Source organism: Anguilla rostrata, chromosome 13 (genome assembly GCF_018555375.3).
Source record: "Anguilla rostrata isolate EN2019 chromosome 13, ASM1855537v3, whole genome shotgun sequence".
Classification (NCBI taxonomy): domain Eukaryota; kingdom Metazoa; phylum Chordata; class Actinopteri; order Anguilliformes; family Anguillidae; genus Anguilla; species Anguilla rostrata.
Genome location: NC_057945.1, coordinates 42,048,764 through 42,058,623, shown reverse-complemented (window position 1 = coordinate 42,058,623; position 9,860 = coordinate 42,048,764). Strand labels below are relative to the sequence as shown.

The 9,860-nt window shown below is 54.2% G+C and overlaps 1 protein-coding gene across 2 annotated transcripts in view; it reads right to left on the bottom strand.

Moving 5' to 3' along the window:
* phc2b (polyhomeotic homolog 2b (Drosophila)) overlaps window positions 1–9,774 on the bottom strand; it is a 40,715-nt gene extending 30,941 nt beyond the window's left edge. For both annotated transcript variants that reach the window (XM_064305205.1, XM_064305206.1), the window contains exon 1: window positions 9,630–9,774. The gene's annotated coding sequence lies outside the window, so the exon portion shown is untranslated. The remainder of the gene's footprint in view (window positions 1–9,629) is intronic.
* Between the last annotated feature and the right edge of the window lie 86 nt (window positions 9,775–9,860).

Below are 9,860 nucleotides of genomic sequence, written 5' to 3'. Positions count from 1 at the left end.
CAGCAGTGTTACTCTGTTTGGGGGCTGGTGTGGATGTAGTACACCCCTCTGGGCATAGGGCAGCAGTGTTACTCTGTTTGGGGGCTGGTGTGGATGTAGTACACCCCTCTGGGCATAGGGCAGCAGTGTTACCCTGTTTGGGGGCTGGCGTGGATGTAGTACACCCCTCTGGGGCATAGGGCAGCAGTGTTACTCTGGGGGCTGGTGTGGATGTAGTACACCCCTCTGGGCGTAGGGCAGCAGTGTTACTCTGATTGGGGGCTGGTGTGGATGTAGTACACCCCTCTGGGTATTGCCTTAGCATTAGCTCTTTTTTTTTTGGTATATTTTACAATTCAAATCTGCGTCCTCATTTCTCATTGGCTGGCTAAGCCATAATGTCACAGTCATTCTGCTCTAACAGTGTTGATGTAAGGAGGTGAGCAATGGAGATGTGCTTTAGAGGCGTGTGATGTAAGACTATCCTTCCCCATACTGCCTCACAGACGGGCCCACTGGAGATAGGCTGTACAGGATGAGCCCACTTATACAGCACATACTAGAGTGTGATTAAGAGTTAAAGGGCATATCATTCCTCATACAATAAAATACAATAAGGGGGGGGGGTCTCACTGCCAGCAGAATGTGTACCCCCCACCTAAACCAGTCCACTGTACCCTGCCCCCATCCCACAGACAGCACTGCCTGCCTGCCAGCCTAGTGATTATGTGGTATCTTAGCAACAGCCAATGAGGTTCCCGGGGCGTCCCCCTTGGGTGCGTCTCATGCAGATCAGGCAGACAGAATGCTTAGAATGAAGGCGGGGGGTGGGGGGGGGAGGGGGGGTGAGGGTTAAGCGAGGAGACGTGTTTTTATTCCCTGCAGAACACCACTCTTCCCACCCCACTCCAGCAAATAGAGCAACCACCACACTATTATACAGACATACACATATGTACAAATCAAAAAGCAATAAATCCAAAAACATACTAAAAAATAATAATACATCACAATACCAACTGGAGCGATGGAGAGGGAAGGGAGGCTTGATTCAGCAGATCCATTAACCTTTAAATGATCAGATGGGTCATCCTGATCCCACAGACCACCGCTCCAGCCACTCCCAGCAGTCTGTCTGCAGCTCGGGGGGCTGAGGAAAGCATCGTTAGCTTTACCTGACGGTGAAAATTCTCCGCATATTTTTCCAGTGATGCAATATAGTGAACGTGGAGGTCCCAGCTGCACTTCCTGTCGCGGCTGAAGGAATGAAACGTGGAGCTTTGGAATTTTACATTCCATGTAAGGTAGGCTTGCGTAATGTACAACCATCCATCCATCCATTATCTATACCCACTTATCCTGGGCAGGGTCAGGGGGGTGCTGCAGCCTATCCCAGCATGCATTGGGCGAGAGGCCTCCGTAATGTACAACCGACGTAAATAAATAAAGAAATAAATAAATAAATCTGAGCTGACAAACAAAGGCACTTATCTGCTCCATCTGCACATTAAAAATCCATCCATTTCATCTGTCTGAGTGGCCCTGTGTAATGAACGTATCTCACTCGTCTGTAATATTGTATTGATTGGGCCCAGGCAAGCATGCAGTTCATTGATTGCAATCCGCTCATTAGCATATAGATTAGCTACTTTCAGAGGTGGAGTGGAGCCACGAGTCTCAGGAAGAAACAGGAGATCAATTATGATGGGCGAGGCTGTCTGCCCATGTGGGTCTGCGAGGCTGCACTGCTGAGGAGAGCACCTGAGTTTCCATGGGGAGGGAACGAGGGGGGGGGGGCATTGGGAATGTGAGTCTGAGGGAGCTGGCGCTGGGGACCATGGGGAGGGAACGGGGTGGGGGGGGGGGCACTGGGAATGTGAGTCTGAGGGAGCTGGCGCTGGGGACCGCTCCTCACAGTTAACCTCGTCTGTTCAACTCTGGGGAGAACGCATTCCAACCACTATTCAGATACCCAGAGAAAATAGACTTTATGATGAGAGTGTGTGTTAATAACCCGGACGTGCAGTGGAATATTATTAGGATTCCCCTGTGAGAGAATTGGTCACGTGTTCTAAAGCAGTTAAACAGCGTCTTTTTGAAAGATATCTGAAATTCTGTCAGTCTAAATATAGTGTCAGATAACTTAATATGATTTATCATCTGTTCATAATCATCTGCTAATGTTTGAGTTTTGCTCCTGCATTGCTGAGTATAAAGATATGAAAACATGGAGCTTCACATTTAGGGTTGCCAGATTTAGAATTTGTGAAAACTGGACAACATGTGGAGCTGGAGGCTTATGAGATGAGGAGCTGTGCGGAGCACTGGGGAGCTGTAGAGGGCTGTGGGGTGCAGTAGGGAGCTGTGGGGAGCAGTGGGGAACAGTGTGGGGCAGTGGGGAGCTGAGCTGTGGGGAGCAGTAGGGAGCTGTGGGGAGCAGTGGGAGCTGAGCTGTGGGGAGCAGTGGGAGCTGTGGGGAAATGTGGGGAGTTGTGGGGAGCTGAGCTGTGGGAGCTGTGGGCAGATGTGGGGAGCTGAGATGTGAGGAGCAGTGGGGAGCAGTGGGAGCTGTGGGGAGATGTGGGGAGCAGTGGGAAGCTGTGGGAGCTGTGGGCAGATGTGGGGAGCTGAGATGTGAGGAGCAGTGGGGAGCAGTGGGAGCTGTGGGGAGATGTGGGGAGCAGTGGGAAGCTGTGGGGAGCAGTGGGAGCTGTGGGGAGATGTGGGGTGCAGTGGGAAGCTGTGGGGAGCTGAGCTGTAGGGTGCAGTGGGGAGCAGTGGGGAGCTGAGATGTGAGGAGCAGTGGGGTGCAGTAGGGAGCTGTGGGGAGCAGTGGGGAACAGTGTGGAGCAGTGGGGAGCTGAGCTGTGGGGAGCAGTAGGGAGCTGTGAGGAGCTGTAGTGAGCTGTGGGGAGCAGTAGGGAGCTGTGGGGAGCTGTAGTGAGCTGTGGGGAGCAGTGGGGAGCAGTGGGGAGCTGAGCTGTGGGGAGCAGTAGGGAGCTGTGGGGAGCAGTGGGGAACAGTGGGGAGCTGTGGGGAGCTGAGCTGTGGGGAGATGTTGGGAGCTGTAGGGAGCAGTGGGAGCTGTAGGGAGATGTGAGGAGCAGTAGGGAGCTGTGGGGAGCTGAGCTGTAGGGAGCAGTGGGAGCTGTGGGGAGCTGAGCTGTGGGAGCTGTGGGGAGTTGTGGGGAGCTGAGCTGTGAGGAGTTGTGGGGAGCAGTGGGAAGCTGTGGGAGCTGTGGGCAGATGTGGGGAGCTGAGATGTGAGGAGCAGTGGGGAGCTGTGGGGAGCAGTGGGAAGCTGTGGGAGCTGTGGGCAGATGTGGGGAGGAGCAGTGGGGAGCAGTGGGAGCTGTGGGAGCTGTGGGCAGATGTGGGGAGCTGAGATGTGAGGAGCAGTGGGGAGCAGTGGGAGCTGTGGGGAGCTGAGATGTGAGGAGCAGTGGGGAGCAGTGGGAGCTGTGGGGAGCTGAGATGTGAGGAGCAGTGGGGAGCTGTGGGGAGCTGAGCCCCCAGCAGTGTCAGCCCCCAGCACAGTGAGCCCCCAGCACAGTCAGTCCCCAGCACACTGACCCCCAGCACAGTGAGCCCCAGCACAGTCGGCCCCAGTACAGTGATGCCCCCAGCAGAGTCAGCTCCCTAGCACACAGTGAGCCCCCAGCAGAGTCACCCCCCAGCACAGTCACCCCCAGCAGGGTCAGCCCCCAGCACACAGTGAGCCCCCTGCACACTGAGCCCCCAGCACAGTGAGCCCCCAGCTGAGTCATCCCCCAGCACAGTCATCCCCAGTACAGTGAGCCCCTTACAGGGTCAGACCCCAGCACACTGAGCCCCCAGCACACTCAGCCCCAGTACAGTCAGCCCCCAGCACAGTGAGCCCCTAGCAGAGTCATCCCCCAGCACACAGTGAGCCCCCAGCAGAGACATCCCCCAGCAGAGTCAGCCCCCAGCAGAGTCACCCCCTAGCACAGTGAGCCCCCAGCAGAGACATCCCCCAGCACAGTGAGCCCCCAGCAGAGTCATCCCCCCAGCAGAGTCATCCCCCTAGCACAGTGAGCCCCCAGCAGAGTCATCCCCAGCAGCAAGTCATCCCCCAGCAGAGTCACCCCCCCAGCAGAGTCACCCCCCAGCAGAGTCAGCCCCCAGCACAGTGAGCCCCCAGCAGAGTCATCCCCCAGCAGAGTCAGCCCCCCAGCAAAGTCACCCCCTAGCACAGTCAGCCCCCAGCAGAGTCAGCCTCCAGTACACTGAGCCCCCAGCAGAGTCATCCCCCAGCAGAGTCACCCCCCTAGCACAGTCAGCCCCCAGCAGAGTCAGCCTCCAGTACACTGAGCCTCCAGCAGGGTGAGCCTCGGGTTCCACTTAACCCCACCTTCTTGCCCGGGGAGGACACCTGGAAGGAGGAGCCTGCTGAAGCCCCCGGGGGTGATAATGAGGGCTCTGAGCCGCTGCCCCCCCTTCCCACGGAGAGCAGTAATGAAGACCGGTCTCCGAGGGAGGGGTCCGTGCACGGGGGGGGGGGGGGGTGCGGGATTAACCCACAATGAGAGAATAAATGAATATAGTCTTTTGATGATGTGGTATGGGGGGTGGGGGGAGGGCGGTGAGGGGGGGAGCTCATAAGAAACAGCACATTTACCCCTTCACCCCACCCCCTCGCAGCAGGAATTGCCTGCATTGTATTCCTTTAGTTTGCATATCAGGATGGCTCTGTGACCCCCGCCCCCCCCCCCCCCCCTCCTGCAGACCCTGTAACTGAGAGACACTGAGGGGTAATATCCATATATCTGCATATCCATATATCAGCACCATTACTCCCAGAAGTGGCAGGATGGGAATGAACTCTAGGCCCGTCGTGTAGAGCTGGCCCCGGGTACGAGGGCTTGCCTCTCCTCTCTGTGACTGATTTTCAGCTCGTACTCCTTTCTCTGAGTTCAGCCCCAGGGGCTCAGTATGTTTTACTCAGAAGCCTCTAATCGCTGCTTTTCATTCACATCGTTACGGAACTATTTGGTTAAAAAAAAAATTAAAAAAAAAAAAGCAATAGCCCATCTGTTATTGTTTTCACAGGGTGATGGATTTGACTCCTGAACCTGCACACCTCAAAGAGGGCTGACAGAGAGCACCTCAGTGTGCACTCCATCAGTGTGCACTCTATCACAGCAGGAGTTACTACACTAAGACACTGGGAACTGTGTACTGGCTGTCTGTTACCTCAACAATAGTGTGTGTGTGTGCGTGTGTGTATGGTGTGTGTGTGTGTGTGTCTACGGTGTGTGTGCGTGTCTATGGTGTGTGGGCGTGTGTGTGTGTGTGTGTCTATGAGTGTGTGTGTGTGTATGTGTGTATGGTGTGTATGTGTGTGGACGTGTGTGTGCGTGTGTGTGTCTATGAGTGTGTGTGTGTGAGTATGGTGTGTGTCCATGTGGGCGTGTGTGTATGTGTTTGTGTCTATGCTGTGTGTGCGTGTGGGCGTGTCTGTGGTGTGTGGGCATGTGTGTGTATGGTGTGTATGCGTGTGGGCGTGTGTGTGCGTTGTGTGTTGAGTGTGTGTGTGTATGAGTGTGTGTGTGTGTGCGCATATATGTGTGTGCGTGTGTGTGTGTCTGAGTGTGTGTGTGTGTGTGTGTCTGAGTGTGTGTGTGTGTGTGTGTATGGTGTGTGTGTGTGTGTGTGTATGAGTGTGTGTGTGAGTCTGAGTGTGTGTGTGTGGGCGAGTGTGTGTATGAGTGTGTGTGTGTGCGCATATATGTGTGTGTGTGTGTATGGTATGTGGGCGTGTGTGTGCGTGTGTGTGTGTCTATGAGTGTGTGTGTGTGTATGGTGTGTGTGTGTGGGCGAGTGTGTGTGTGTGTATGAGTGTGTGTGTGTGTGTGCTCGTATATGTGTGTGCGCCTGTGTGTGTATGGTGTGTGTGTGTGGGCATGTGTGTGTGTCTATGAGTGTGTGTGTGTATGAGTGTGTTTGCGTGTGGGCGTGTGCGTGTATGTATATGAGTGACTGTGTGTGTGCGTGTGTGTGTGTGTGTGTGTCTATGACGGTGTCTGTGAGTGTGTGTGTGTCTAACGCGTGTCAGGCTGGGGTTTCCTGCTCTGGCTCCATCACTCACACAGTGAGCAGACTGCAGGTCCTCAGACTTGAGTGTGACGTTTCCTGAAAGGTCAGAGGTCACTGACGACTCTTTGTATCTGCACACGTTCGGGATCACCCTCCTCCCCCTCCCCAAGGGTTTTGTGCCTCTGCGTTGCCACTGCGCTTCAGTTAGGGGACCCTGGGGAAATATCCTGTTTGGCTGAACCCGGCTATAAACCTGATGTGCAGCGAGGCTAGCAGTGACTCCTGCACTCATCACCATTTCCCCACACTGAGGACGATACGAGAGAGAGCATGTGCAGAGTGAGGGGCTCTTCATTTGTGTCCTGTGTAAGTGCACTGCAGCCTATTGACACAGCCTTACACAGAGCAAGTATGCCAGCTGTGGTGCATTGTGGGTATGGTGGAATTAAGGGGGTTTGTGTCTGTGGTACTTGGTGTGAAGAGAATAGGGGAAGTCAGGCAATTGCAAAGAGTTAGAAAATAATAATAATAATAATAATAATATGGTGGCATGGTGGTGCAGTGGGTAGCACTGTTGCCTCACAGCAAGAAGGTTGTGAGTGCAAATCTCGGCTTGGGACCTTTCTGTGTGGAGATTGCATACTCTCCCCGTGTCCGCGTGGGTTTCCTCTGGGTACTTTGGTTTCCTCCCACAGTCCAAAAACAAGCAGGTAGGCAGATTGGAGACCCTAAATTGCCCATAGGTATGAGTGTGTGAGTGAATGGTATGTGTGATAGATTGGTGGCCTGTCCAGGGTCTATTCCTGCACACTGGGATAGGCTCCAGCACCCCCCACGACCCTGCCCAGGATAAGCGGGTGGAGATAATGGATGGATGGATTGATAATAACAATAATAATAATAATAGATGTGCTCCAACCAAAGCCTCCAATGGTCTTATTCTGTGCAACTAAACAGCTTGATATGGAAGGACCTTTTCCTCAAGGTTACAATATAATTACACTATAATTTCGCTTTTTGGGTTCAAAGCTGCGGCCCTCTGTGTGCCAGCCCAGTTCCCAAACCACCGCGCAGCACCGGCCTGGCCAATGGGCAGGAGGTCAGAGGTGGGGATTCACACCCCTGGATGTGCACAGCAGGACGCCAGCATTGCTCCGAAACACCACGCAACACCACACAACAGCACCACACCACCCTGTACAGCACCACACCACCCTATACAGCACCACACCACCCCATACAGCACCACACCACCCCATACAGCACCACACCACCCTATACAGCACCACACCACCCCATACAGCACCACACACCCTATACCTATAAACACACACCACCTATACAGCACACACCACCCATACAGACCCACCCATCAACCACCCTATACAACACCACACCACCCCATACAGCACCACACCACCCCATACAGCACCACACCACCCTATACAGCACCACACCACCCCATACAGCACCACACCACCCCATACAGCACCACATCACCCTATACAACACCCACACATCACCCATAACCAACACTACACCACCACCATACACACCCACCATACACCCACCATACAACACACACACCTATACAGCACCACACCACCCCATACAGCACCACACACCCAACCACCACATCACCCTATACAATACCACACCACCCATACAACACCACACCACCCTATACACACCACATCACCCCATACAGCACCACACCACCCCATACAGCACCACACCACCCCATACAACACCATACAACACCACACCACCCCATACAGCACCACACCACCCTATACAGCACCACACCACCCTATACAACACCACACCACCCCATACAGCACCACACCACCCTATACAACACCACACCACCCCATACAGCACCACACCACCCCATACAGCACCACACCACCCCATACAGCACCACCACATCACCCTATACAACACCACACCACCCCATACAACACCACACCACCCCATACAGCACCACACCACCCCATACACACCACATCACCCAAACACACCACACCACCCTACAGCACCACACCACCACCACCATACAACACCACACCACCCTAACACCACACCACCCATACAACACCACACCACCCCATACACACCATACACACCACCACCCATACAGCACCACACCACCCTATACAACACCACACACCCAACAACAACACACATACAAGCACCACACCACCCTATACAACACCACACCACCCTATACAACACCACACCACCCCATACAGCACCACACCACCCTATACACACCACATCACCCATACAACACACACCACCCCCATACAACACCACACAACACCACACCACCCCATACAGCACCACACCACCCCATACAACACCACACAACACCACACCACCCTATACAACACTACACCACCACATACAGCACCACACCACCCCATACAGCACCACACCACCCCATACAGCACCACACCACCCCATACAAACCACACCACCCCATACAACACCATACAACACCACACCACCATATACAACACTACACCACCACATACAGCACCACACCACCCCATACTACACCACACCACCCCATACAGCACCACACTACCCTATACAACCCCACACCACCCCTTACAACACCATACAACACCACACCACCCCATACAGCACCACACCACCCCATACAAACCACACCACCCCATACAACACCATACAACACCACACCACCCTATACAACACTACACCACCCCATACAGCACCACACCACCCCATACAGCACCACACTACCCTATACAGCACCACACCACCCTATACAACCCCACACCGCCCCACACAACACCATGCTACCCCGCACTGCCCCATGCTATGCCATTGCCACACCGCGAAGCCGGATGCTGTGTTTTCATTTGGGTCACCAGGCGGGGGGGGGGGGGGGGGGGGGGGGGGGGAGCGTGGGTAGATTCCTGCCTGTCCTTATAACACACAATAACAATGTGCTACACTTGTCACCATTCATCCAGCCTGGAGGGGCTGACCCTGGGGATGTAGCCCCCCCTCGTCGGGGGTGGGGGGGGGGTGGGTGGATAAGCCACGCGTGTCGCTGAGCACACCATAAACACACTCCACCTGTGCAGGCAAAACCACACAAAACCTGATAATCATCCCCTCCCACAGTCTGGGGAAATGCCTTTGTTCAGGAATTTATGCCATAAATTAGTGTGTGTGTGTGTGTGTGTGTGTGTGCGTGCGTGTGCATGTGTGTGCGTGTGTGTGTGTACGTGTTTGTGTGTTTGTGTGTCAGTGTGCGTGTGTTTGTGTGTTAGTGTGTGTGTTTGTGTATGCGTGTTTGTGCGTGTGTGTTTGTGTGCTGGTGTGTAGCTGCATTTTGGGATCTGTATTCTGAGAGACAGACAGTATAGTGACCCTCCTTACAAATATCTCGCATGCATGCTGACTATTTCTCTCTCTCTCTCTCACTCCCACACACACACACACACACACACAGACGCACACACAGACACTCAGAAAGCCACATCAGGAAGGCTACAGGAACTGGGAGTACAAGTGCCCCCCCCCCCCTCCCCCAATAAGAAAAGCCCTCTCCTCCATACCTTTCTCCCAGGCCTGGACTCCCTCCTTGCCTGCAGGTTCTGCTTTCTGCTCTGATATCCTACACCATATCTGGGTCTCCTTCAGCCCGACAGCTCGAAACAGCCCAGGAGGAGCAGAGCGAGCGAGCGAGAGAGAGAGGGAAAAAAATCCAGCATTAGCATTCCAAAAGCATACCATGTGACCTATCTGACCAATGAGCAGCAAGTGTGTTTCTTCGGCCCTCCCCCTCT